The sequence below is a fragment of the Peromyscus californicus genome, unplaced genomic scaffold (assembly GCF_007827085.1).
Source record: "Peromyscus californicus insignis strain IS unplaced genomic scaffold, ASM782708v3 Scaffold_1__1_contigs__length_55948999, whole genome shotgun sequence".
In the NCBI taxonomy this organism is placed as follows: domain Eukaryota; kingdom Metazoa; phylum Chordata; class Mammalia; order Rodentia; family Cricetidae; genus Peromyscus; species Peromyscus californicus.
The window spans coordinates 18,333,055-18,360,554 of NW_026294492.1; the positions used below are offsets into that span (position 1 = coordinate 18,333,055).

At 44.0% G+C, this 27,500-nt stretch overlaps 1 protein-coding gene and 1 long non-coding RNA gene across 2 annotated transcripts in view; one reads left to right on the plus strand and one right to left on the minus strand.

Moving 5' to 3' along the window:
- Ncoa1 (nuclear receptor coactivator 1) overlaps positions 1 to 27,500 on the plus strand; it is a 336,679-nt gene that overhangs the window by 62,192 nt on the left and 246,987 nt on the right. The gene's annotated exons all lie outside the window — the stretch shown is intronic.
- On the minus strand, positions 1,518 to 23,650 carry LOC128115389 (uncharacterized). The gene is made up of 2 exons (XR_008220144.1): positions 23,222 to 23,650; positions 1,518 to 4,592 (listed from the first exon to the last, which is right to left on the minus strand). It is a non-coding gene; the product is annotated as an uncharacterized LOC128115389 (long non-coding RNA).

A 27,500-nucleotide genomic window follows, 5' to 3' on the forward strand; every position in this document is an offset into this window, starting at 1 on the left:
TAGGTGGCTGCCAAACCTGCCCAACTTTTATGTGGGTTCTGGGGAACCAAAGTCCGGTCCTCACACTTGCACAGCAAGTGAAATTCCTACTGAGCCATTTCCACAGGCCACTGAAGGAGTCGTAGACTCACGTCCATCTTCATGTCTACAGAGCGTCTTCCTGCCTTTTGACAGCCTCTCAGGATGTCACAGTTGCACAATGCACGCTTTCAACAGCATCCTTCTGTGTGTATTTCGACGGACTCCAAACCTCAGCCATTATAAATCATGTTATCATAAACCTGTCCATATGTCAACTTGACCTTGGGTGTGCTATCTTTTTTATTTATTTATTTATTTTTCCTTCAGTGCTGAGGATGGAACCTCAGGCCTCCTTCGTGCTAGGCAAGTGCTCCACCACTTAGCTACATCCCAGCCCTTGAGTGTCTATCTGAACGAATTTCTAGAAGTGTTTTCTTGTACCAAGGGTATATGTGCTTGAAATTCCTCTCCAAGATGTTTATTTGTTTGTTTTGTTCAGATGGGGGTCTCTCTACATAGCCTTGGAACTTGTTATGTAGATCAGGCTGGCCTCAAACTCACAGAGATCCACCCTCCTCTGCTTCCTGAGTGCTGGGATTAAAGGTGTGAACCACCACACCCGGCATCTCCCCAAGTTTAAAGTTTTATTACATTTGAAAAATAATGCATACCGTAATAAAAAATTCCAAATAGAATAAAAAAAACATGTACAGGGAAAGTCCACTCATCTTCTAGGCTTCCTCCCCAAAGGTCGTCACTGTGTGCATAATTCTACACATAATACCTATATACAGACTTGTATATATGACCAAATATATGACAGCATTTGGTGTCACTTAAAAGGAACATGCTTCATCCACCATTTTGCACCCTCAAGTTTTCATTTATTTGTTTATTTAGTTTTGTGGCAGGATCTCACTATACGACCAAGCTGACCTGGAATTTGCTAGGTGGCTCAGGCTGCCTTTGAACTCATGGTCCTTTTGCCTTAGGGAGTCACAGATATGTGCCACTATATCCAGATCTGTCCCCTCAGTTTTTAATACTATATCTTAACATTCATTAAGCGTAATATTAACAGCATAATATTGGTAGGTCAAACTCATTCTCTTTAAAGTCAATGGGGCATTTATTTCAAAGACACCAGCATGAACTTTCTACTTTTTAAAAATTAAGGTATAATTTACATAAAATATCATTTTTTTAGTATACATTTAAACAAACCTGTAAACCCTATTTTAATTTCCTGGGACTTGAACTTAGGGCTTTACCCATGCTGGGCAAGCACTTTACCACTGAGCTCCACCCCCAGCCCTATCTGTCATTTTAATGTTTGTCCAGTGATTCCCTCAAGGAGTTGTACCAGTTCACACTTGCACCAGTAGTATATGAAACCCTCTTCCTGCAGCCTTGTCCAATTCGAGGCCTTCAAGCTTTTAGATCTCTCCAATCTATAGGTAGATGTAATAATGCTTTCTTACTTAAAATGTCACCTCTCTCTCTCTCTCTCTCTCTCTCTCTCTCTCTCTCTCTCTCTCTCTCTCTCTCTCTGTGTGTGTGTGTGTGTGTGTGTGTGTGTGTGTGTGTGTGTGTGTGTGTGTGTGTGTGTGTGTTGAGGCGGGCAGGGTCTTGCTATGTAGCCCAGACTGGCCTTAAACTCGAAACCCTCCTGTCTCCACTTCCCAAGTGCCGGAGGTTACAAGCCTATGCTATCACACCCAGCCAGGGCTGCACGGAGAAACCCCGTCTCCAGGAGAAAAAAAATGCATTTATTGCTATGGTACGTGAGTGTGCACGGTGTGTGTGTGCTCCTGTGTCGTGGGGCTTATGTGGAGGTCAGACAGCAACATGGTGGAGCTGCTTGTCTCCTTCCACCATTTTGTGGGGTCTAGGGGTCTAACTCAGGTTGTCAGGCTTACACGGCAGGTGCCTTTACCTGCTGAGCCGTCTCGAAGACTCCAATTTTCTTATTTATTTTGAGGGACACTTAATAGTTGAGAAAATGTGCCCTTGTCTGTGATATGATATGAACTGCAGAGTTTTGGGAAACTTGATGTACATAGAAATATCATGTAATAACTGTACTCCTTAGCTAAAGCGTGGTGGCACACCTTTAATCCCAGTGCTCAGGAGGTAGAGGCAGGAGGATCTCTGTGAGTTTGAGATCAGCTTGGTCTACATACTGAGTACCAGGCCAGCAACGGTAATTAGAAAAACTTCTGGAAAATCCTCTCTAGTAGCTCTTTTGAAAGTTACGATTAGTTGTTGTAAATGATAATTAGAGGATACAGCTTTTTGGTTGTTTGCTTGGCTAGTTGGTTTGGTTTGATTTTTGTTTTTTCAAGGTAGAGTCTCTCTATGTAACCCTGGCTGTCCTGGGACTCACTATGTAGACCAGGCTGGCCTCGAACTCACAGAGATACGTCTGCCTCTGTTTCTCAAGTGCTGGGATTAAAGGCCTGTGCCTCTACACCCAGTTTAAAGTTAATGTTTTATATGCACTGTAACAAATAAATTTCTTTCTTTTTTTTTTTTTTTTTTACCGGAGCTGAGGACCGAACCCAGGGCCTCGCGCTTGCTAGGCAAGCACTCTACCACTGAGCTATATCCCCAACCCTCAAACAAATTTCTAATTAAAACCCCTGAATATGAGCCAGGCACCCGGAAAGATGAAAGTCACCTCTGCGTGCTTCCTGCCGTATCTTCCCAAGGCCACACTAAAGCCAAGAATAAGTTCACCGTTCTGCTGTGCGGTCTCTAGGCTGAAGATCTGGTGTTTAATGAAGACCTTTATAACTCGGGGTTATAAAGGAGAAGGGTCAGGATTTTAAAAAAAAAATGAAATTCTTGTTTGCGTGTGATCTGAAGAAATAAGTGTGTTGTCCGGTGCCCAGCACAGTGGGAAACAGCTTGGGAACTAAGAATGGCACAGAAAACTTGGTTTACGAGATGTCTTCATCGATGGGGAGAGGAGTGACTCTGCTTCCTACGCGTAGAATAATGGAGGTAAGACTACAGTTAAGTTACTTGTTATGAGCGTGAGCCAGGTGAGCAGTGGGCACCGGCTTTGATTTTCGTTTGTTTGTTCTGGGTATTAAAGACGCCATGCACTCCCTCACCAGATACAGCTTTCTTCAAGTGTGGGTAGGCGATAGAAGCCACACATGCTTGCAGCCTTTTTATTCTTCCTTTTGATCTCCACGCGTATCATCAACCCCTATCCTTCGTGTAGCTGCCGAGTGCTTCCCAATCATTAGTGATAAGCAGTAGTTAGGAATGGGAAATCTGTGTGCTAAAGTTTAAGTCTTTGCATTTACTCTTAAAGTGAGTTCTTTTGTGGAGATGGCTCCTTGAACAGGCAGGACTTGTGTCTTGCGACCATGGAGGCAACTTTATTTATTTATTTGTTTGTTTGTTTGTTTATTTATTTAGGTTTTTCGAGACAGGGTTTCTCTGTGTAGCTTTGCGCCTTTTCCTGGAACTCACTTGGTAGTCCAGGGTTGCCTTGAACTCACAGAGATCCACCTGGCTCTGCCTCCCAGTGCTGGGATTAAAGGCGTGCGCCACCACCGCCCGGCTTGATTTATTTTTATCTCCAGCTATCCCTTTAAAGCTGGTCAGTGGAGGAAGTCTTTGCTGTCTGTCCCCTTGGGATGAGAATTCAAGCACTGCCACTACATTTCTGGCCACTTTGAGGAATAAAAATCCTTATATTGGTTTGACACCACTAACACAGCCTAACTCTGGTGTTTAAGGTGGCTCCTTTCCTTCAGCTGGAGCCTGCTGCAGGTAAGGGTCTATGCACATAAGGGTTTATGCACATAAGGGTCTATGCAGGTAAGGGTCTCAGGTCTGGGGAAGGTGGGAGGAGTAATCTATCCCAGTCCTCTCTCTCCTCCCTCTGTTCCCCCCTCTCCTCCACCTTTCCTAACCTTCACCCTCTATGCTGATTAGTTTTATTCTCAACACAACCTAGAGTCACCTGGGAAGAGGGAACCTCAGCTGAGGAATTGCCTCCATCAGATTGGCCTATGGGCATGTCTGTGGGACAGCTTTCTTGATTGTGAAATGGATGTCAGAGGACCCAGCCCACTGTGGGCAGTACCATCCCTAGGCAGCCATCTGGGTTGTGTAAGTAAGCTAACTGAGCGTGAGTCAGGGAGAAAACTAGAGAGGGACCCTCCTTCCTCCGTGGTTCCCCCTCCAGATTCCGGCCCTGACTTCCCGTGGTGACGGACTTCTACCTGGAAGTGTAAGCTAAAATAAACTCTTTCCTCCAACAAGTTGCTTTGGGGCCAGTGTTTTATCCCAGCAACAGAAATTAAAGCAGACCAGCTCCTTTCAGGCAGTCTCTCTGCATGAGGAGCTCAGCCAGGAGCCAGGACAGAAGTCCTTGCAGCAGCGGGAAGGAGAGATGCGGACACACAGGAAGTGCCTATGCAGCCGGTGTCGGATGGCTTCCCACTCTGGGCTCCGGAGTCAGACCTGCACATGGGAAGGAAGACTCCTTGTTTACTCCTTGTATTGATGCAGTCCGGTCAGCAACGGTGCTGAGCCAACAGGCTATACAACTAGAAAAAAACATAATAACAATGATTTCCTGCATTACTCCATACACTGACGTTACAGAACTAACTGAAAGTTAAATGAATAAAGCATTTTTACAATGGGAGAATGTCTCCATAACTTTGAGGTAAGCAGTGGTTTCTTAAACAGGCTACAGAAGTTATTGAATATATATATGTATATATATATATATATATATATATATATATATATGCAAAAGACTCCTCTATAGAATATATAAAGAACCTTCATTTCAGAAAGGAAAAGATGGACAATCCAGTTAAAAAGTGTACACTTTGCACATTATAATAGATAAACACTAACATGATTCACACTTGATTTTAGCCAAAAGGCCGAGAAACAGCAACACTAAAGATTTCCAAACATCACGGAAATGCAAATCCAAATTACAATGAGGTCACCGTGAGCTGGGACGCGCAGGAACAGCCACAATGGAAAGGAATAAGAACACCACGCTTTGCAAGCTCACATACAGCAAAAAAATCAAAGTGGAACAAAGAAAAAAGAAAAAGCTTCTGCACAGCAAAGGAAACAGCTCCCAAAGTGAAGGGATGGCTCGTGGGATGAGAAAAACAGCTTCTCCAACTGCACATCAAACAGATCGTTAATATTTGGGGTATACAAAGAACTGCAAAAATTAAACGGCACAAAACCAGTGTGCTCAATCAACACATGGGCTTATGGACTAACTAATAATCAATAGAAGATTGTGTGTGTGTGTGTGTGTGTGTGTGTGTGTGTGTGTGTGTGTGTGTGTGAAAGAGAGAGAGAGACGGAGACGGAGAGAGGGAGAGAGGGAGAGGAAGAGAGAGATACATACTTAAAGTGTTCAACATCCTTAACCACCAGGGAAATGCAAATTAAAACCACTTCGAGATTCCATCTGATCCCAGTCACAATGGCTATCTCCAATAAAAGAAAAATGACAGCAAATGTTGGTGAGGATGTGGAGGAAGAGGAACCCTTATCTATCTATCTATCTATCTATCTATCTATCTATCTATCTATCTATCTATCTATCTATCTATCTAGGTTTGTCCAGACAGGATTTCTTTGTGTAGCCCAGGCTGTCCTGGAACTCACTGTGTAGAACAGGTTGGCCTTGAACTCAGAGACCTGCCTGCCTCTGCCTGCCAAGTGCTGGAATTAAAGGTGTGGGCTACCACTGCCTGCCTTGGTGAGGAACCTTTATTTACTGCAGTTAGGAATATAAACTTGTGTAGCCACTATGGAAATCTGTATAGAAGTTCCTTTAAAAAAAAACAAAACAGAAAATAGACTGGGTGGTGGCACACGCCTTTAATCCCAGCAATCAGAAGGCAGAGGCAGGTGGATCTCCGAGTTTGAGGTCAGTTTGGTCTACAGAGAGAGATCCAGGACAGCAAGGGCTACACAGAGAAACCCTGTCTCGAAAAACAAAAACAGACAAAACTAAACTAAAAAGAAAATAGAACTACCGTATGACCAGCTGCGCTAAGTGAACACACCACACAGAGATATTTACATATCCATGTGTGTAGCTGCACTACTTACAATAGCCAAGAAAAGGAGCCAGCCTACTTGTACATCAATAGATGAATGGATAAAGAAATCATGGTACATATATACAACGGGATTTTATTGATTCATAAAAAAACGAAATCATGACATTTGTAAGAAAACAAATGCAACTTGAGATCTCTATGCGAAGTGAAACAAGCCAGAGTCAGACATATTTTATATGGTTTTTCTCATATGCAGAATTTTGATTTAAAATCATATATGCATATATTATGTGTGTGTTTTCATATGTGTATGTAGGTCACTAAATTAGAAAGGGAATCATGAGAAAGGAAGAAGAGATCTTAAGGGCAGAGGGAAACAGTAATGAAATAAGAAATTCTGTAAGAAAGCAGAAGTTGGGAAGGGAACCAGCTAGAGGAGAATGTGGGAGAGGGCAGTGGGGGAGGGGCACAAACAAGGACAAATTATGAAGGTGTATGGATGAGGATGCTACAGGGGGACTCACTATGTTGCCTGCTAACCTAGAAATAAATAAATAAATAAAATCTACCCTCTATCTCTCCAAGAGAAATGAATGCTCCCTTCTACCAGAAGACATTTGACTGTGAAGGCGCATGAAGGAACTTTCCTGGGTGTGGGTACTGCTCCATATCTGTGTCTGAGGGCTGGTTACATGGGTGTGGTTGCTTAAAAAAATTACCACAGTATACATCTAAGGCTTTATTGTACGCAGCTCTTCCCAAGGGGGGCGGGAGGGAAATGCCAACTCATCTTTCATCCTCGGTTGCCTTGACTTTTTTTTCCCCCTTGAAACTTTTCATCTGTGCCTGTCAGACAGATGATTTTTCTTTAGGTCCTAGAGTTCACAGAGATTAATTTTGATCGTGGTTTTCACCAGTTTCGTGGCAAGACCCTTCTGTGTGTTGTCTGCCGGTTGCCCCTGGCTTGGCCCCATTGATTCGAGTATTTTTGTAAAGATCCGTGCTGTTTCCTTTCCGATTCTTTCTCACCTTTGAATGAGGACACCTTTTCCTGCAGGGCTAACACACTCTCATTTCCAGTGGACAACGTCTGAATTATTCTCTCTTCAAGGGGCGCTATTCACATGGAATATAATCGTGAGTAGTGTTTCCTGGGGACCTTGCTGCCCAGACAATGGCTGGCTGGAATTCTTGTGGGGAAAGGCACCAGAGCACTGAAACGCCCTGATCCCAACAGGGGTTCCTCCATGTGCCTGTGTGAGCTGGGTTAGCCTTTCCTTCTCTGCAGAAAAAAGGTCTACCATGGTGCGAGGGTGGGGGGGATGGGGGGTGTTGCTCATCAAGGGCAGCTCTTCCTCCACCCATGTCCCCGTGGCAAGACAGTGAGTAGGTCTAGAAAATTCTTCCCCCGCCCCTCTTTAGTTTGAAACAGAACCCAGGGGAGCTTGGATGGCTGAACTGCACAGTCCCCTTTACATTTTCTATTCCTTTTTGTGTGTGCGCGCATGCGCAAGGTGGGGCTATGGGGGAGGAGCTGCATGGACAGCTGGTGGAAATTATTCCTCTTCTCCCACCTTGTGAGTCCTAGGGATGAAACTCGGGTCATTGGGTTTGGCAACCTGAGCTCTTACCCTGGAACTACCTTGCTGGCCCACAAAGCCTTGTTCTAAACAAGGTATTTATTTCATTTTGCATCTCAGCATCGTGTGTGTGTGTGTGTGTGTGTGTGTGTGTGTGTGTGTGTGTGTGTGTGTGTGTGTGTGACTCTTAGCAGCTCTGCATGCCCTTTGCAGTTTGCAGCACTCTGTATGAATCCCCTTCTTATCCTAATAAGGATCATCCCCTCAGAAGACAGGCTTGGGATGAAGAGAGGCCAGGATGAAGGCAGCTTAGCCATTTGGTCAAGATACAGTTTGCGTTCTCTTTACTTTCAGACCATATGAAAGTATTTATTTTGCTCTCACCCACATACTGCAGTTGTCCATAATCTGATTCGTGTATGTGTAAGTGTATCTGTAGACTAAATTCCCAGGGCTGGAATGCCAGTTAGGAGTCTGTGTAATTGTAACTTGCCTCCCAGAAGTTCCAGTTTATACTTTCACCAGTAAGTATACCCATCTCGCCAGCTCTTGCCAGCACCATGGTTTGGCCTACATTTTGGTCTGTAGCGTTCTAAGAGGTTAAAAAATGGAATGTCAACATCGTATTTGAAAACCACATCTTTTTCCTTTGCATATGTTGAGGAGCTATCTGTCTTAGCCTATCTCTTCTGTTTCCTTCCATAAACTATCTCTCCATTGGCCTATTTCTCTCTGGGATAGTTTTGGTCTTTGCCTGATTGATTTTCAAGACCTTTTTACTTCAGGACATCAGCCATTTATGATATGAATTGAAAAATATTTTGCCAGTGCCTTTTGACTTTGCTCAGAGTGATCACTGCTCTGTTGTGGTTTTTAGGAAGAAAAGATCTGTGTAATGCAAGGGGGTCTTTGTGGCCACTGTTCATGGCAGAATAGGGGACAGAATAAATTCCTCAACATCTGGAGTGCAGTGGAAAGGTTAGTATTGTATTGGTAAGTCTACACGCTTGGGTCAAGTCAGAGGAGAAAGGGGAAGGAGTCTCATTTTCTCATCCCACACGGGCACATACCAGGACCCAGGCAATCAGCTGGATACAGGGCGGGTGTGGGTTTAGTGGATGAGTCCGCTCTCCTCCTCACTCTCTTCCTTTTTACAGCCCAGCCATAAAACAGTCTGGGGGAGGAGAGTCAAAGGACCTGTGCCATGAAGTCTCCGAGAGGCTTTTATGATTATAACCACTTACAGGAATTGTCTAGGAACGTCAGCTACCCAGAATTTGGGGATCTGGGACTTCGGTACCAGAAAGTTGTGTAAGATAAATATGTGCAAATCTTACTCCTTGATGGCCAGGGGTTCAAAAATTTTTTTCATTTAAAGGAAATAAATCAGATAACAGAGATATACGTCCACTTTATAATTAGAGAAAACCCTTGACTGATACTGTAACCAATGAAATGGGGTCAGGTTCTTGGTTTCAACAATAAAACCCATACTAACTAGCTGAGACGGAAGGGGTTTATTAAGTCGCTCATGTAAGCATAGAAGCTGGAGGAACAGGCTCCAGGCTGAGCTCTGGTTACAACCCTCAGACCCACACTGTGGAACTGGCCTGGTGAGAAGAGCTGCCACCTCCCATTGCAGAAATGTCTACCCAGATTGCTCCACTCCCACACCATTGCCAGCTCCCTCTCTGGGCTAAGTCCCAGCTGCTGTCCCTGCTTTGGTCTCAAGCCAGCGCCTCTAGTTGAGTGCTGTCGTTGGAGTTTCTCTGTGTCCCAGCAGTCGCTCCCAAATAACCACTCAGAGACTTAATATTAATTATAAATGCTCAGCCAATAGCTTAGACTTGTTTTTAGCTAGCTCATATAACTTAAATTGACCCATTTCTTATCTACCCTGTGCCACATGGCAGTACCTTCTTTCTACCTGGCACGTTCATCTGGTTTCTCTCTCTGCTCGTGACTCCTCAGACTCTGCCCTTCTTCTTCCCAGCATTCTCTCTGCCCTGAAAGTCCTGCCTAGCTATTGACCAATCAGCTTTTATTAACCAATGAGAGTAATACATAGTTACAGGGTACAAAAAGATTAATCCACAGCACAGTGCTTCTTTCCGCCTGATCAGTTGGGTTTCTCAGACATTGCTAGTTCCCATCCACAGGGGAGGCTCCGTGCCCCACAGTCAAGCAATACGTCCGTGGGCCACACAAAGCCAACTTGAAATGGGTGACAACATGAAAGGTTTTTGTCCCAAAGCTGGAGACAAACTCAAAAGGCAACTGGTGTAGCATTCATGATCTCACCCTCACGGGATCGCCCGAGTCTCCCTCCTGCCTAGGTCCTCACCAAACCACCCCTGGGAAGCAGTTCAATGTACTAGGTAGTGCGCTAAGTGCCGGGGACGCAAAGAAGAAACAGGGAAGGCTGAGAAAGTTCTGTCTCACCAAAGTAGGTGAAACGAACATATTACTGAAGTCAAATATTGATCTGGGGCCACGGAGAAAACGCAAGTGAGAAACTGGAGAGACGCTCGGTGGTGAAGAGCAGGTATTGCTTTGACACAGGACCTATGTTTGGTTCCTAGCACCCCATGTCTGGTGGCTCATGACTTCCTGTAACTCCAGCTCTAGGGGATCCATCCACTGCCCTCTTCTCCCCTCTGTGGACAACTTCACTCACATGTACATACCCATACACAGATATACACACATTTGCATAAATAAAAATAAATCTAAAAAAAAAAGCAAATGGAAAAACAATTTAGATTATGGTCTGATAAGGTGAGCTAGACATTTATGATAGAAGAACCCATGATCGTGTTGGAAGTCAAGTCATAGTCACGGGAGAGGGTCGTGGGAGCCCATGGGGGCTTTGGGAAGGCAGTTCTGAGACACCAGGTTACATTGCTCAGTGTGGTGAACTCTGGCCACATGGAGTCTTGACATGGAGCTAGCGGCCCACATGGAAATGACACTATTTTAATATTTTTGATTAAGTAAAATGTATCATTGAAATTAATTTCCCCTTTTCACCTTTCTGTGTGATATCAGAGAATGGAAGAATTTCATACACGGCTATATTGAATTTCTATTGGACGGGCTAGATTGAATTTCTATTGGACGTTGGCTGAGTTGAGAGAAGGATCAAAGGCTAGTGCCTGCGGTATTTTAAATCATTTATTATTTAATAGTGTCACATATATTTTTGCACATGTGGGACAGCTGTTGGAGGTTAGTCAAATCAAAAGGTAGGCCCCAGTTGACTTCTGAAGTCATCCTCTTGTTCAGATCCCCTGGTGTGTCTGTCCTTTTCCCAAATGTGCACGACACATTAATGCACTCCGTGGAGAGATTATTTTCAGTCATCAAATTCTTAACATGTCGGTGATGAATTTCTGCTTAGATTTTTTTCTTCTTCTTCTTCTTTTTTTTTTTTTGGTATTTGAAAAATCGAATCCCAGCGTGAGTTTCATCTGGGAGCCACATGTCTAAGAACGTGATTATTGCAAACCCATGGGAATGGCCTACCATAGCTGAAATGGATCCAGTTTATGGTTCTGTGTATCACTAATAAAGCCTTGTAGTCTCAGCAAAACCACTGTGCTACACACTGGCTGCCAACCTCTCCCGCCCCTTCCTGGATGACTCTGGCGTATGTGACCTGCAGTGTGAGGGAGTTTTTAGTCTTTGGAAATGGAGAAGAGGAACTTGGTAAATGTTGATTTTGAGGGATTTGGGGGCCGTGATATACAGCTGCAAGAAAACAGAAGTGTAGAAAAGTTTTAGGAAATCTGCCACCTCTGTCAGCGGGTTGTAGAAAGAAACTAGATTAAATTTCTTCAGGCGTGGACGTAGCTGATTCTCGGCGCGAACTCGCTTTGGTACAGGTGCATTGATGATAAAAACAACTAAAACTGGACATCATGGAGAAAAAGAAAAAAAACTAGTGTCCTTCTCCCGCAGTTTATTCAATAAATAACTGCCAAATGACCCTTGAAGAAGTGACCAAGTTTAACTTTGCATTTGTGCTTTACACACACACACACCCCTTTGGTTAAGTGTCTGCTTCCTTAGAAAAACGTCTTTCCCGGCAGAGAAAGCTTAGGATGGACCTGGATCCTGACTTTGAGACTTGCGTTTGACTCTGAACATGTCACCATATGTCTCTTAGACTTGGTGTATTTCGAGTACGTCATCTATGGAAACATAATGGGCCTGTGGACTAGTGTGTTCATGTCACAGAGCAAGCTAGCCTTTTCAAGAGAAATGGCCCTGCACTTACTCAAACCGAGGCTCATTGCAGGCCCCTAAGGCCATCTTTCTGAAGACACTCATAGTTTGCATGTTTGGGGGAATTGATAACTGAAATGTGAAGGGTGTTTTTATTTTATTTATTTATTTTTTAAATAATTTATTTAAATTGATTTTATGTACATTGGTGTGAAGGTATCAGATCCCCTGGCACTGGAGTTATAGACAGTTGTGAGCTGCCATGTAGGTGCTGGGAATTGAACCCAGGTCCTCTGGAAAAGCAGTCAGTGCTCTTAACTGCTGAGCCATCTCTCCAGGCCCTATTTATTTATTTTTGAGACAGGGTTTCTTTGTGTAGCTTTTGGAACCTATCCTGGATCTCCCTCTGTAGACCAGGTTGGCCTTGAACTCACAAAGATCCACTTGCCTCTGTCTCCTGAATGCTGGGATTAAAGGTATGCACCACTACGGTCCAGCATGTGAAGCATATTTTTAAATTTTATTTTAGGCTTGGCGATAGTGGTGTATGCCTTTAATCCCAGCACTCGGGAGGCAGAGGCAGGCGGATCTCTGTGAGTTCGAGGCCAGCCTGGTCTCCAAAGCGAGTTCCAGGAAAGGTGAAAAGCTACACAGAGAAACCCTGTCTCAAAAAACCAAAAAAAAAAAAAAAAAAAAAAAAATTAAAATAAAATAAAAAATAAAAAGTAAATTTTATTTTAGATGTGTGTGTGTGTGTGCATGTACACCCATGTGCATACGGAGGAGGCCAGGGCGTCTTCCTCTATTTCTCCACTATATTTTTTGAGTCAGGGTTTCTCCCTGAACTGGGAACTTGCTGATTCAGCTAGATTGTCTAGTCAGCAAGCCCCAGGGTTACTCTTGTGTCAACAGATACTTCCAGCACTGGAATCACAGGTGCACACCACCTTGGCCTGGCTTTTTTTTTTTTTTTTAAGCTATTAAGCTTGAATTCTTTTTTATTTTAATTTTTGAGATTATAATTTGATCACAACAACATTTCTCCCACCCCTTTCCTCCCTCCAAACCCCTCTCATTTACTCTTTCCCACTCTCCTTCAAATACACAGCCTCTTTTCACTGTATTGTATACATATATTCCTAAATATAACCTGTTGAGTTTGTATAATATTACTTGTACGTATGTTTTCATGGCTGACTGACAGGCACTGGGCAACATGTTGTAGTGCTCTTCCCTGGGGAAGACCACCCCGTCTGCTCCCAGCCCTCCTCAGCCGCTTATAGTTCTCTGTGTCGGATTGAGCATGCCTGACTTTTACATGGATGCAGAGGATCCACACCTAGGTATGCACAGCAGGCATATCACTGAGTGAGCTACCTCCCTTGTCCAACGTGAAAGATCTTCATTCCCTGCAGCAGCAGTCAGGAGTGATGAATTGAGACATAAGAACAACATGGGTGAACGCTTGCAACAGCACAGTGGTGCATGCTGGTATTCCCCAGCTCTCAGAAGGCTGAGGCGTGAAGATCATGCATTACAAGTCAGGTCGGCTACATGGTGAGTCTCACAAACAAGCTCATGGACTTGATTAAATAATGGAGACACAGAACAATGCCATATGGGACAATTAAAATCGCAGTCATGGAAACAACCCATGTATTCCTCCAATATAACCCCTGTCTGAGGACAGGCGCTAAACACATTAGAATAGATACCTGGGAGGTGAAGGTTGGTAACAGCAGCGACATGGCACAGGACTGTGGCGTCACCCGGGCCCAGTGAGAATGTGGCCTGAGCACCCCCAGCCTGAGGAGGGGCAGCACAACCTGACGCTCCTCGCTGCCCTGAGCGGGGGTTGTCTCACTCATCACGCATGCGGTCATGGGCTTCTTAGCAAATTATGCTTTGGGGGTTCATGGGTTTTCCTGCGCTCTGTCCAGCGATACCAGTGACGAAGCTTAAAGTTCTTGTGTAGTTTGCAAATACCCATTTTCCTAGTTAAATTAAGTATTAAGTGTGAATATGATGAATTTTAAAACTTCATGAAAATTAATGTCATTTCTTGCAAAGGAGTCTGGCTGTTCTGCCAATGTTGAAACATTTTGGAATCTCTTTCTCTCTGTCTATCTCTGTCTCTGTCTCTGTCCGTCTCTGTCTCTGTCTCTGTCTCTGTCTCTGTCTCTGTCTCTCTCTCTCTCTCTCTCTCTCTCTCTCTCTCTCTCTCTCTCGTGTGTGTATGTGTGTGGGGGGAGACAGAGACACATAGGAAGACATGATGTGTTTAAGGATCACCCAAACTTTGTATTATTTTCAAATCCACCCTTTGGTTATCCTCCACCCTCCTCTGATTCTACCCTCCCTACATTTCCCAGTATTCCAGGCAGCTGTGCCTTCTCTTGGATTCTTCAGTCCATGTGACACATCCTTCCTTGGGGACTTTGCACATACATGTCACATCACTAGAGAATTGTCCTCTGACCGCGCTACTGAAGAGAGACCTGAACACTCACTCTCTGTTATGGTTTGAATCTTAAATGCTCGCCCCCACAGGCTCACATTCTGAGTGCCGGTTTCCTGGCTGTAGAATTATGGGTGGGGGAGCTGTGGAGCCTTTAGGAGGTGAGGCTTAGATGGCAGACGTAAGTCACAAGGGACAAGCCTTTGACGAAGCTGCTTCCTCATCTACTATGATGTGAGCAGTTGTTGCTTCACACTTCTGCCACCGAGGAGGGAGCCACTTCCCTGTGCCTTCTCTGCTGGGACGGACGGAACCCTCTTGGACTGGAGCCAACATAAATCTTTCTTTAGTTATCTGTATCAGATGTTATGGTCACAGATCGGCAAAAGCAACCAACACCGCATGTTGCTAACAAGGGTGGGTTAGTTTCTCTGATTAAACCTGACCATGTATATGGTTCTTAGGCCTTTGGAAGCAGTTTGAAGGAGGAATGTGGAAGAGTTTGCGGATGCGAGCTAGAGAAGCCTTGGGATGCTGAAAGCGGAGCTTACCGGGCCATTACGATTGAGTGTGGAAGGCCAGAATGCCGACAGAAGCATGGATAGTGGAGACTAGGCTCATGAGGTTTCACATGGGAACAAGACTAGACGAGGGAGATTCTTTATGACATTTTTCCCTTGTAATTTGCTCACTTGGTTTTGTGTCAACTCACTTTTTACTCTGCATCCCTTATGCCCATTTATAAATGTGTCTGTTTTTATACCCAGCTATGGGCTCTGAGAAAGAAACAACCATGTTTCTAAGTTTTCGCAGTTTTGATTGTCTAACTTTTCATAATTCCCTAATTTTAACACAAAGCTTTGATGTTCTGTTTGGGTAGGTTTTTCTTCTTTTTCCTATGATTTTCCAGGCTGGCTCTGAAGGTCAGTTTACATTTATAAAGTATGATTTTGACAAAGATTGAGTTTCTAGATCGTGTTGTCAAAAAAGCTTAAATTCTGCACAACAGAAAGCAACGTGGACCAATTGTGACCAGGTCATGTACTTAGGATGGTGTGTCATCCAATGGACGCAATGTTCTGTCCCTTTTCTATGAAGAACAATGGCATAAAGGACTTAAGAGATCTAAGGCCACAAAAACCTGGGTTACCCCAATTATTTCACTGGGACAGGTAGAAGAGCTAGCCTGAGACCTTTTGAGGACAGAGCCTGTGTCCTGATGACCTTTCTCTACAGTGACTGAGAGAACACCCAACGTAGAGGGGACACTTAACCAAAGCCTGCTAAATGATGGATTAAATTGGGGAGGAGGAAATTGGAGAAACGAAAAGCAATGAGATCAATTCTTTTATATGACTCATACATTGGCTCAGAAGACACTCAACTGAAGAGCTCAAAAAAAAAAAAAATGCAGCATCGTTAACCTAAGCGTGTGGTCACATTTAGCTGTACAAGTGGCAGTGCTATCCATCAAGTCACTGTCTCCCAGAGACTCAAGCTAGAAACTTTAAAAGCTCACATGAGTCATCCACTCTCTTCCCTTCCTCATCTAAGCAGTCATTAAAACTCCTGCCAGATTTACATCAGCTGTACCCTCAGTCCGCACCGCCCTATTGTCTAACTTTTAAAGCACAGCTACCAATCTTTCTCCTCCCAGCATCGAGCCCCCCCCCCCAACTCACCAAAAATAACTAATATATTTAACAAGATGGACCCAAGAGGGCTCAACCAGAAAGCAGTCCGTTCTGTCTGATGACAGTCCTTTGTATGAGTGAGTGTGTGTGTGTGTGTGTGTGTGTGTGTGTGTGTGTGTGTGTGCGTGCGAGCGTGCGTGCGTGCGTGCGTGCGTGCGTGCGTGCGTGCATGTGTGTGTGTGTGTGTGTGTGTGTGTGCAGGTTCATGTGTACATATATGCGAATGTGTATGGAAGCCAGAGGTCAACATCAAATGTCTTCCTCAATTGCTCTCCACCTTATTTTTTGGGATGGATTCTTCCACCAAACCCAGAGCTTGCCCATTTGGCTCCATTTTTGGTAAGCAACAGGCCTCATGGATCTGTCTGTGTCTCCCCAGTGCTGGGACCACAAGTGCGCAGTGGCACACTTGGCTTTTCACCCGGATGCTGGAGACCCGAACTTGGGTCCTCTTGTTTGCGTAGCAGGCTCTTTACCAACCGGGTCAGCTCTCCAGCTCCTTAAAATGCTCTTTCACATCTTTCTTCCCGACTCTTGGTTTTCTTATTACCTTCAGGTATTAAAAAGTTCAATCTGATCGAATGCCAAAACTTTCTTACCCAAATGAAGTACTTTTCTCCATTAGTGTGGACCACATCCAGACTCACAAACTTGCTGGAGAAGGAGGTCCTGGTCATTGTCTTCTGTTTCATCTCCTCTGAAGTAGCTGGGCCCAGGACAGACAGAATCAGGGAACAAGAAGTCTGGACTCTGGTGGCTCTTGCCTTTGTAACCCCAGAGCCCTTGGTCAGTAGCAGATAGATAGCTGTTTCTCTAATTTTTTTTCTCTTAACATTTATTTTATTATGTATACAGTGTTCTGTCTGCATGTATGCCTGTACGCCAGAAGAGGGCATCAGATGTCATCATAGATGATTGTTAGCCACCATGTGGTTGCTGGGAATTGAACTCAGGACCTCTGGAAGAGGAGCCAGTGCTCTTAACCTCTGAGCCATCTCTCTAGCCCTGTTTCTCTAGTTTTAAGGATTTAAAGACCTTTCCCCTTTTGGACCTCCCTTTACCTAAGTCCCCAGGTGGACAACAGTCACTTTAGTTACACTCTTTAAAATTCCCTCCTTGTTACCTGGCTCACATAGTGTTTTCCTGGGCTGGAGTCATCTAGCAGGGCCTCTTAGAGAGAGTCCATAAGATGACTGAGGTCCAACTCTCTTCTACATGGCTACCTGCCATAAGCCTTCCTACAGTTATACGAGTGCATCGTGTTCTGTTGGGACCCCAGGCTTTACTCTCCTGCCTGAAACTTCTCCAGCCAGCTTTTTGCTGCAGACATTATTTTTTCCCTGAAGTTCAAAGGCAGCAGCTGGGTCCCTGCTTAACTTTCCTCTTACAATGCCTGGAGTTCTGTGCAGTTCTGATCATGGTAGTGGCGGCTCAGCTGCTCTGGAGGTCCTGCCTAGGCAGTCTTGTACCCCATTTAGGATGTGGAGGTGGGGGGGGTGGGGAGGGCACGTCAGCCTATTGTTTTCAGCTTTGGAGCTTGGGCCAAAACTCCCAAGAAAGGAAGAGGCCTGTTTTAACACACTGCTCCACTCCTCTAAAAACATCAGCTACTGTGTTGTTGTAATTAACTCTTCCAAGTTTACAAATTGATTTTTGTTTTTGAAGTTCAGACTGAGAACAGGCATCTGAAGTGATCCCTGGACCTTGATCACTTTGCAAATTGAGAAATAAAAGCCTGGGGAAGTTAATTAACTTAAGAGCAGATCACACACCTAACAGCGACTGGACAGGGCTTGATCTGAAAGCTTGACCCTTCAAATCTCATGCTTTTCCTACCGCATTATCCTGCCTAAAATGCTTCTCCTTCAAGGAGACATGATATATTTGCCTCTGGAGTAAATCTATGTGTGTGAGAGGATCAAATAGAAATCATAGAGATGTCTAATGATTATCAAATGTCTCTGAATTGGATGATGTGATTATGAATGGTTTTAATTTGGAGGTGTAGCTGTATTTCACTTTTTCTCTTTTTTTTTTTTTTTGAGACAGTGTTTCTCTGTGTAGCTTTGGTGCCTTTCCTGGAGCTCACTCTGTAGCCCAAGCTGGCCTCGAACTCACAGAGATCCGCCTGCCTCTGCCTCCCGAGTGCTGGGATTAAAGGCATGCGCCACCACCCATCCAGCAGTATTTCTGCTCAAATACTTCTATGCTCAAACATTTATTATAAGGAACAAAGTCTTTAAAATTATTATTTGGGCCTGGATTCAGGGCTCAATGGTTAAAACGTTTGTTATGCAAATGTAAGGACCAGAGTTCAAATCCCCAGAACCCATATACAATGCCAGGTAAGCATAGCAGCCTATGAGTAATTCCAGCCTTGGTAATTTGCCCAGGGTAAGTTGGCTATCAAGACTAGCCATATCGGTGAGCTCCAGGTTTGATTGAAAGACTTTGCTTCAGTGAATACAGTGGAAGAGAGATCAAGAATAATTACCAACATCAACCTATAGCCACCACATTTTTTTTTTTTTTTTTTTGATTTTTTGAGACAGGGTTTCTCTGTGTAGCTTTGTGCCTTTCCTGGATCTCGCTCTGTAGACCAGGCTGGCCTTGAACTCACAATGATCCGCCTGCCTCTGCCTCCCAGTGCTGGGATTAAAGGCGTGTGCCACCACTGCCCTGCATCGGGATGGATTCTTTCACCAAACCCGGTTTAGCCACTACATTTACATGTATACAGGTACATATGCACATACACTCACACCTACACACACACACACACACACACACACACACACACACACACACACTTGCACCCATACATACAGCGTGCACATACATCACACACACATGAAAATGGAAAAATAAAAATAAAATTATTCTTTTTAACACCAGATGCATATGGCTATAATTGTGAGTTGGGGACAAAAGGATCAGGAATTCAAGATCATCCTTGTCTGCATAGTGAGTTTGAGGCCAGCCTTGGCTACAAAAAGAATCTGCCACACCTCCCCCAACCAAAAGAAAAAAACAACCCCAAAAGTATAGATTTCTATTATAGGGAGTTATGATTCCATACATGGGCTCAATCCCCAGCATTGCAAAACAAACAAATAAATAAATGTGAAAAAAACCTCTATCGGTGGAAATGGGAACTCCACTGGAGAATAGTAAGTCTAATTCTAGTCTTGACTTACAGTTGATCTTATGCTGGTCCACTGACCTCTTTGGAACTCATTTTTTTCAAGTGTAACGCAGGAGCCTACAATAAATAAAATTAAGTGTTTTCCTATTTTGAGAATAAAAATCCTTCCTTCCAAGCCCTGTGAGTGGGCCGGGGATGCAGCTCAGTGATAGAGCACCTGCCTATCACACACAAGGCCCCGGAGCGGTGGGGGTTGACAGGATGCTCTCGGAGCCATTAGGAGAACTTCTAGGAACAGTTTCAACGTCCCACGCCTCGTGTACATTTCTGATGGTCAAGGACTGTGGCTTGTGAACCTCCACGTGAGAGAGATCAGCCCCACCAATTTATCCAAGAAAAGCATGTCTGCATGTTTGCCTGCAGCCTCCACTTTTTAAAACCGGGGGCTTGCATGTAGTCTCCTTGGCGACTTCAGCCCTCATCGATCCCATTTCGTTTCTACAGACGGTGTTGTACCATTTACCTGGGAAGTTCGCGCTCTACTGGCTGCACCCTGTGATTCTTTGCATGCTTGATTTTTCTTCCCCGGGGCATTTGCCTGCAGTCTGCAGCTATACTTGCTGTCTCCATTCCCCCTACTCTTGTTGAACACAACCCAGGCCCTCAAGGGGGCTCCACACGCATTTATCAGTGAGAAGCATTGTTGGAAGGAGGGCGATAGGTCCAGTTAAAGACTTGAGACCCTGCAGAATAGGCTGAGCCCAGAGCTCGGTAACAGTGTTTACCTAGCATGCATGAGTTTGATTCTCCACAACCACAAAACACCAGTAGAAGTTCCCAGTTGTTTCTGGAACAGGGTGCCCTTGACAACCTATCTTGGCTCTCAGAGACGATGAAATCGATTCCTTTTCCTCCAACTCCCTTGGGTCTCTCCCCAACCTGGCCCTGGGCAAGGCTGTCTCTCTGGGTTGCCTTTCTGTTGCTATCACTTCCTGGAATTGGACTCACGGTTTGAACCTCTCCTGGAAAAAGGATCATACATCTCTCCTTACGAGCTGGCTCCAGCACACCTTCCTCGGGCCAGGCTAGGCTAGGGGAGTGAAGTCGGCCGGAGTACGATCTGGGTATACGCTGGGCCTCTTGGCTGAGGAGATCCAAACAGTCCCTGTTGCTTTTCTGTCCCCCAGAAACAGGGGAGAAAGGAGCAAGTGCCGCCCCCCCCCCCCCTCTGTTTGGCAGGTCTCATCTGCCCGCGTCCACCCGGCTCCTCCCCCTCTCTCCACCTCGCTGTCCCCATTCTCCTCTCTCTGGCCATCGTCCCTGGCAGTCTTTTGACGTTCGGCTTTACTTTCCCTCCTCTTCTGGCCCACCCAGCTCTGGCTCTCACCCTGCCTTTCTGATTCTGGTTATTTCCTTTTTTTTTTTTTTTTTTTTTTTTTTTGTTATCTCCTCGGAGAGCAGACAGGGAACAGGGGCTGATGGTCACTTTGGGACCCCGGTGGTAAGATAGATGATTTCTACACACACACACACCCCCCACCCAACCCCCGTTTTGAGAGCTGGGCATTATTACAATCACAAGGTGTGGGTAACCGAAGGCTTCCATCAAGTCGCTCGTTTAGAAGCAGTGCAGGGCCCTGACAGGAATATCCCACACCCGTGTGGCACAGGAAGAGCCTGGGAAGGGCCGGTGGTGCTGGTGCCGGTGCTGGCTGCAATATTAGGGAGCAGCCGAAAGCCCCCCAAAGTTAGGAAGTAGGCCACACACGCTTCACTGCACAGTTCTGAGCGCTCCCGCCAGCCTCTCCTACCACACCGTCTCAAGCCGCCCATCTAAAGTGAAATGTGGGTGTTTTAATCACTGAAGAGAATCCTTAATAGTGCTCCTTCAGCACAGGGCCGCCTCTCCAGTGCCAGGAGCTGCGGGGAGCCCATTGCTTCCCGTCCTGAACCGGCTCCAGAAGCGTTAGGTGAGGCTCAGTACAATTTTCAGTTGTTATCATACGAGGCCCTTAGAGACGCTTCTCAATTCTAGCAATTAGCCACATAGGGGTCAACCAAGTGTTCTCAGGTCTAATTAACAGCTGTGTTGAATCTGGGACACATACAATTCCTCTGGGCACACACTCCTCAAACAAACAAAACCAGAATATCAGGCTCTTTCTTCCTTATCAGAGTCCACGAAGTCTGAAAAAAATTATTGCTCAGGGTATTTGCAATTTAAAAAGAAAAAGAAAAAAAAAACCTTGGAAAACAGGAAGCAGAGGGGCTTCTAGGTGGAATGCATGGATTTAAAGGCAATATATGCATCTATATCTATAATAATCTCTGCTTTATTCTGAAATCACCCAATGGGCCCAGGAGACTCGGGAGTGCTGGGGGAATTAGTTGCCTCTCAGCTGTGCGCCCAGAGCCCAGCTACACCCAGCAGGCTACATGATATCATCACCACATAAATCAAAGACTTCTCTCTGGCTTCAAAAGGAACGGGAACAGGATACTTTGTGTTGGGAGTTCTGCACCGAGCGGGGAACTACATTGGGGCCTGTTCGAGTTGCTCCCTGGGTATTCTGGCTTCATGCCCTGCCTGACAGCTGCAGGGGTCCTGTAAGAAATCTGGGGGAGAATTTCCTCTGCAGCCATGACTGAGAGCCCAGGATCAAGAGCTTTGCAAACAGAAAAGACTCCCCCCGCCTTCTTTCCGCGGGCGCAACTAGCCCATCGTTTATTAGGCTCAACAAACAACAGGCAAAATGCCGGACAGCTGGCCCTTTGGCCCCGGATAGGGAAAAAAAATGTATTTCACTGGGATCTAGTTAGCTGGCTTTTCTTTACTAAAGGAGATCAAATGCACAGCATTTAAAAAATAAGTTGCTGTTCTAAAGCTAGAGTATTTAAACACTGACAAAGTACAGAACAATACCTATGGCCTCAGATCAGCTTCATGTTAACTCCGTGCTACATTTATTTAATATATTCTTCTTAGGAGTTTACATGAATACATTTGAAATGTGTCCTCCTTCCCCTGGCCTCAGTGGCTACTCCCATGTTGAGGTGGTTGGTTTGGATTTTTTTTGGGGGGGGTATGCTTGTGTTCCCGTGTGTACGCATGTTTACACATGTGTGGGTGATGTGTGAGCACTTGTTGAAGACTGGAGGTCGACACCAAGTGTCTTCAATGGCTCTTCACCTGTTATATTGAGGCAGTATCTCTCACTGAACTAGGAACTCGCAGTTGACTAACCAGGATGTCCCCACATCCTCTGAGCTCAGATTGTAGGTGGGAGCCACACCCACCCAGCTTTGCTTGGGTTCTGGGGATCTGATTCAGTTCTCACATGTGTGAAGCGAGTGGTTTACCCATCTGCCTGAGCCAGGTTGGTTTGGATCTTCCCAGGTATTTGCCATGAAAGGTGTGTATCCTTACCATTTACGGGTGTATCCATAAGCAATAATGTTAGACTCTCGCGTTTGGAAATGTATACAAGTGGTATCCTTCTGTTCTTTTGTAACAAGTTTTTTATTTCTCAGAATTAACCACATTAATCCAAGCAAACCTAGGCACATCCATTTTAACTTCAAAAGCTATTTTTATGATATGACTTAAGGTATTTGCTCATTCTCTTATTGACATACATTCAGTAGTACGTTCTTGAGGAGGAATCATCAACATTGCTGCCGTGAATAGCTTTTCCCCCACTTTCTCCTGGGGAGACAGATGGGAGATTTTTATCTCTAGGGCAAAGAGTCTCAAAGTTTTTCTCCTGGGATCCTTTCACACTGTCAAAATTATTAAAGACGCCAAGTAGCTTTTGTTTATTACAGATTCTGTCTGTTGATTCAGAATTGAAATGGAGAAACAAAACTATTTTAAAGTTCATTACCAAATAACAATAAGAAATTGCACGTTTTTATATGAAAAAGAGCTATTTCCCATATCAGGAAGGTGAGAAGAGGGGCATGGTTCTGCATTTTTTTTTACAAGTTTCCCCATGGCAGAGACTTACCTTCTTCTCTTCTCTTACCTGCCTTTGGATTCAGGCTGTTGCAATATGCTTCTGCCTGGGGTATCAGAAGAAACACAGGCGTCACCCAGATGTGTAGCTGTGAAAGGGAGGCAAACCCTACTAGTCTCAGATCATTCGGGATAGTCTTCATCAAAGAGTCTAAATCCAAATTCAATAGATAACAGTTTCTAAAGGTGAAACTGGACGTGGCCTCTGAAATCACATACACATCCCTGTGTGTTGCCACATAAGCCTGTTGGCCCTTCTCGCTCATTTGAAAACATGAGCTCACTGATCTACGTGTCTCTTATAGTGCCGACAGGTTTCAGTATGCAGTGTCAGAGTGCACACTTATTTATATCACTTCTGACTTGGTAATCAAAGTTATTTTAAAAAAAAAAATTGTGACGATTGTGGTGACGGGCATAACTTCCCCCAAATTCTGGGTTTTGCCTGGAAGCTCAACATTCATCGCTGGCAACAGATGCAGCTGGTCTCCATCCCCGAGTAACAGGGCTCACTTTGTTCATTTTTTTTTTTTTTTTAAGAAAATGCCTGCCAAATTCCCGAGTCTGAATAACCATGGTTTGTGAGTCTTTCTTTCAAGTGAAAATGGTATGCCCTGAAAAAAAAAAATTGTGGCAACTTCAGTTCATAGTTCAAAACAACTCTCAAACGTTTTTCTTTGAAGGACCACTATCAAACCTTGGCATGCTTCCCATTTCATTAACCCTAATATTAAAAAGAGGTGCACTCAAGGCAACTCCTGAGATCTAATAATATTTATTAACAATTCTATTGCTTCATTTATAAAACAGAATTATTATTATTATTGTCATTGTTGTTATTTTGCTTTGGGTGCAAGAACAGTAAGAATACAAAAATGAAGACATCAGTTAGTGGCCTGGCCTTTTTTTATGCTCAAGTATTAACAGTGTTAGCGACTGTTTCTTTTTTGCATTGGAAGAACAGCTAAAAAGCACATTGAAAAAGGTGATTATTATAGAGTGAAACTGTTGCGGCCTAGGAGGCGTATGTACATTTGCAGAGATATTCAGTACATTTGCAGAGATATTCAGTAGCGTTGGGGACTGAAGCCAGGGGCCCTTGCATGTTGTAGGCAATTACTCTATCACTACACTATATCCCCTGCCTTGTTTTTGTTTTGTTTTTTTTTGTAACAGCACCTGTCTGTGTAGCTCAGGCTGGCCATGAGTTTACTAGATAACCTATGCTGGCCACAGATTTGCAATTCTCCTGCCATAAGTTCCCAGCTGCAGGGATTACACGCAGCACGTCCTACTACAGTTGGCTAATTGGACTTGGTGGCTGTTCTTTTTAAAAAAAAGAAGACATGAAGTTGGGAAGGGGACATGTAGGGTGAAGCTAGGGGGAGCTGGAGAGGCAGTGGGGGCAGATATGTTAAAATACATTGTATGCACATATGAAATCCTCGAGGCATAAATGGAAATATTAAAAAATCGTCTTTGTATTTTTCATGCATACTTTTTGCCTTTTGTTAGATTGGTACCTTAGAGGTTTCATTCTACAGTTAATAGAATATTTTATTAGCTGCATTTTTCATTTGCTTGTTCTTTTTTTTTTTTTTTTTTTTTTTTGGTTTTTTGAGACAGAGTTTTTCTGTGTAGCATTGGCTGTCCTGGAACTCCAGCCTGGCCTCGAACTCACGGAAATTTGCCTGCCTCTTCCTCTTGAGTGCTGGGACTAAAGGCGTGAGCCACCGCTGCCTGGCCCATTTGCTTGTTCTTCGTATATAATAATGCTGTTAAATTTTATGTATTTATATATAGAAACTGTACTGAACTCTCTTTTTAGTTCCAATAGTGGATCATCTCGGATTTTCTATATAGATAATTATATAAGTTATTACTAATGCCAGTTTCACTGGAGTCTTCTGGTTTCTGATCCGCTGTGAAAGGCTAGACATTGTCACCCTTGCTGGGGATGAAGCTGAGTTGAATATATGGCATGCGTGAAGTCTGGGATCTGATCCCCGGCACCACATAAACTAGATGTGGTGGCACTTGTCTATAATCCCAGTACTCAGATGGAGGATCTGAGTCAAGGTCACCACTGGCTACATAGCAAGCCTGGGCTACATGAGACTCTGTCTGTAATAAGTAAAATAAAGCAAAATAAGAAGTTATCACCTGAGTCCATAAGAGGAAAGGTCAAGCTGAAAATCAACTATATATAAATAGATATCAATATCAATTAATTATTGTATTTATATCATTAACATGATTAACCAGAACATTTTTATAATTATATAATTATGCAATCAAGATAATTAATGTGAATGTGAATTGTTATAACAATATATATTAATCCAACATAGAACTGAGGTCACAGGATGAACCAATGCCCTCTAAATTGAACGAGAGGACTGAGAACATCACAGCCTGCCATAACAGAACTCCAGAAACAGAAGCTTCCTTAGGAACCACCACTAGGGTAGAAGTATCGAGGCTGAACTTGAGTTGTTGGGGGCTCAGTGTGTCAAACGGTGCAGTCTTGGTGACTCTTCTACACTTTCCTGAGTTTTAACTTCTAGAACCTTCTACATTCACATTCTCATGGTGAATACTAGAGAAAACCCACAGCATTTTGTTCTTCCCCTCAAGGGAAACTGTTTTTACAGAGTCTAACCGGTTAGGACTTTCCTAAAGGCTATGCTGGGGTCTAGGAACTGCTCTTGGTCCCCACTGCGTTTCTACAAGGGGAAGGATGGAGAGAGAGACACCCAGTCCTGCTGCCTCTAGCCTTCCTTTCTCACAGGGGTAGAACAGGGCATCAACAAAGAAAACAAGTCCTCGTAAAGGCCACAGCCCAGGTGTTCAGCCGCATTAAAAGCCTAAGACCGAACCATAAGTTTTTTTAAAAATTTATTTGTTCATTTAGTTATGTGTGTGTGCATGCATGCATGTGTGCATGTGCGTGTGCATGTGTGTGTGTGTGTGTGCGTGTGTCTGTGTGTGTGTGTGTGTGTGTGTGTGTGTGTGTGTGTATGTAGAGGGCACTCTCACCCTGTGGCTTGCCTGTGGAGGTCAGAGGATAACTTGTTGGACTCAGTTCTCTCCTTCCACAGCGTGGGGTATGTGGGTAGAACTCAGGTCCTCAGGTTTGGAGGCAAGCTCTTTACTTGCTGAGCCGTTTCATCTGCCCCTTAATCGTAAATCTAACAGACCTCTTCTTTCCCTGTGCTTCATCACTATGCCACCTGGATCTCTTTGTAGGATTAGAGGATATAACTGAAGGAATTGTGTGTCTCGAACATTATGTAAGAGGACCTATATTAGAGAAACCTAAAGCCAACGGAAGTCAGAAACAAGGACACAAGAGGACATTCTAGTTTCTAATACCTACAGCCACAGCCAACAGTGGATAGGGCCTAACCCCCAACCAGATAATATGAAACCTCTCATGAGTGACCTATTTATCTCAGTTTCTTGTATCCAGTATATATCATGTCTGGCTTTCAACAAAAGTTTCAAGGCATAGCAGAAGACTAAAACCACAGGCTAGAGAGCCAGCGAAAACATTAAAATCAGGCTCCAAAATGGCAGCGGTCGTGGTATAACCAGCCTGGGGATTTTCATTTTAAACAATTGGTTAACATGCCATGATAGTCTTGCTCCAGTGATGATAACATTGCATATTTTCTGTTTTCAGGATGCTGTTAGCTGGACGTTGTGATGATGGCCACCCTGTCTCTCTGAATTTAAAATGCTTCTAACATTTGATTATTGAGTATATGTCCTCACCCCCAGGCTCAGGAAAGTCTCTGTTTCTTCCCACTTAGCTAAGGGTTGTGTGTTTTCTAAAACCATGAGTGGTTGTTAAATTTTATTGAATGCTTTTCCTGTATCCTCAGAGAAGGTCACATGGCTTGCTTCTTTTATTAATGTGCTGTGATGAAATTACAGAATTTTTTTCCTTCTGGTTATTAATCATCACACGGATAAATCCAAATTGGCTTCATTAAAAAAGCCCCATGTATCTGGATTTGAATTGTTTAGGACTTTTCCTTTATACATTTATAGTTTTGACCATGATTGATTTATATTTTCCTTTCTTGTATAGTCATTGCCTGGTTTTAGTATTGAGGATATACCAGTCTCATAAAAGGAATTTTCCATTTTTTAGTTCATTTTCTGGAAATGAACTTGACTGTAAAATCACATGAGCTTCGTGTTTTCTTTGTGGTAGATTTAACGATTCTTCCATTTTTGCTTATGTCCATAGGTCTAGTATGTTTTCTGCTTCTTAAGTTAGA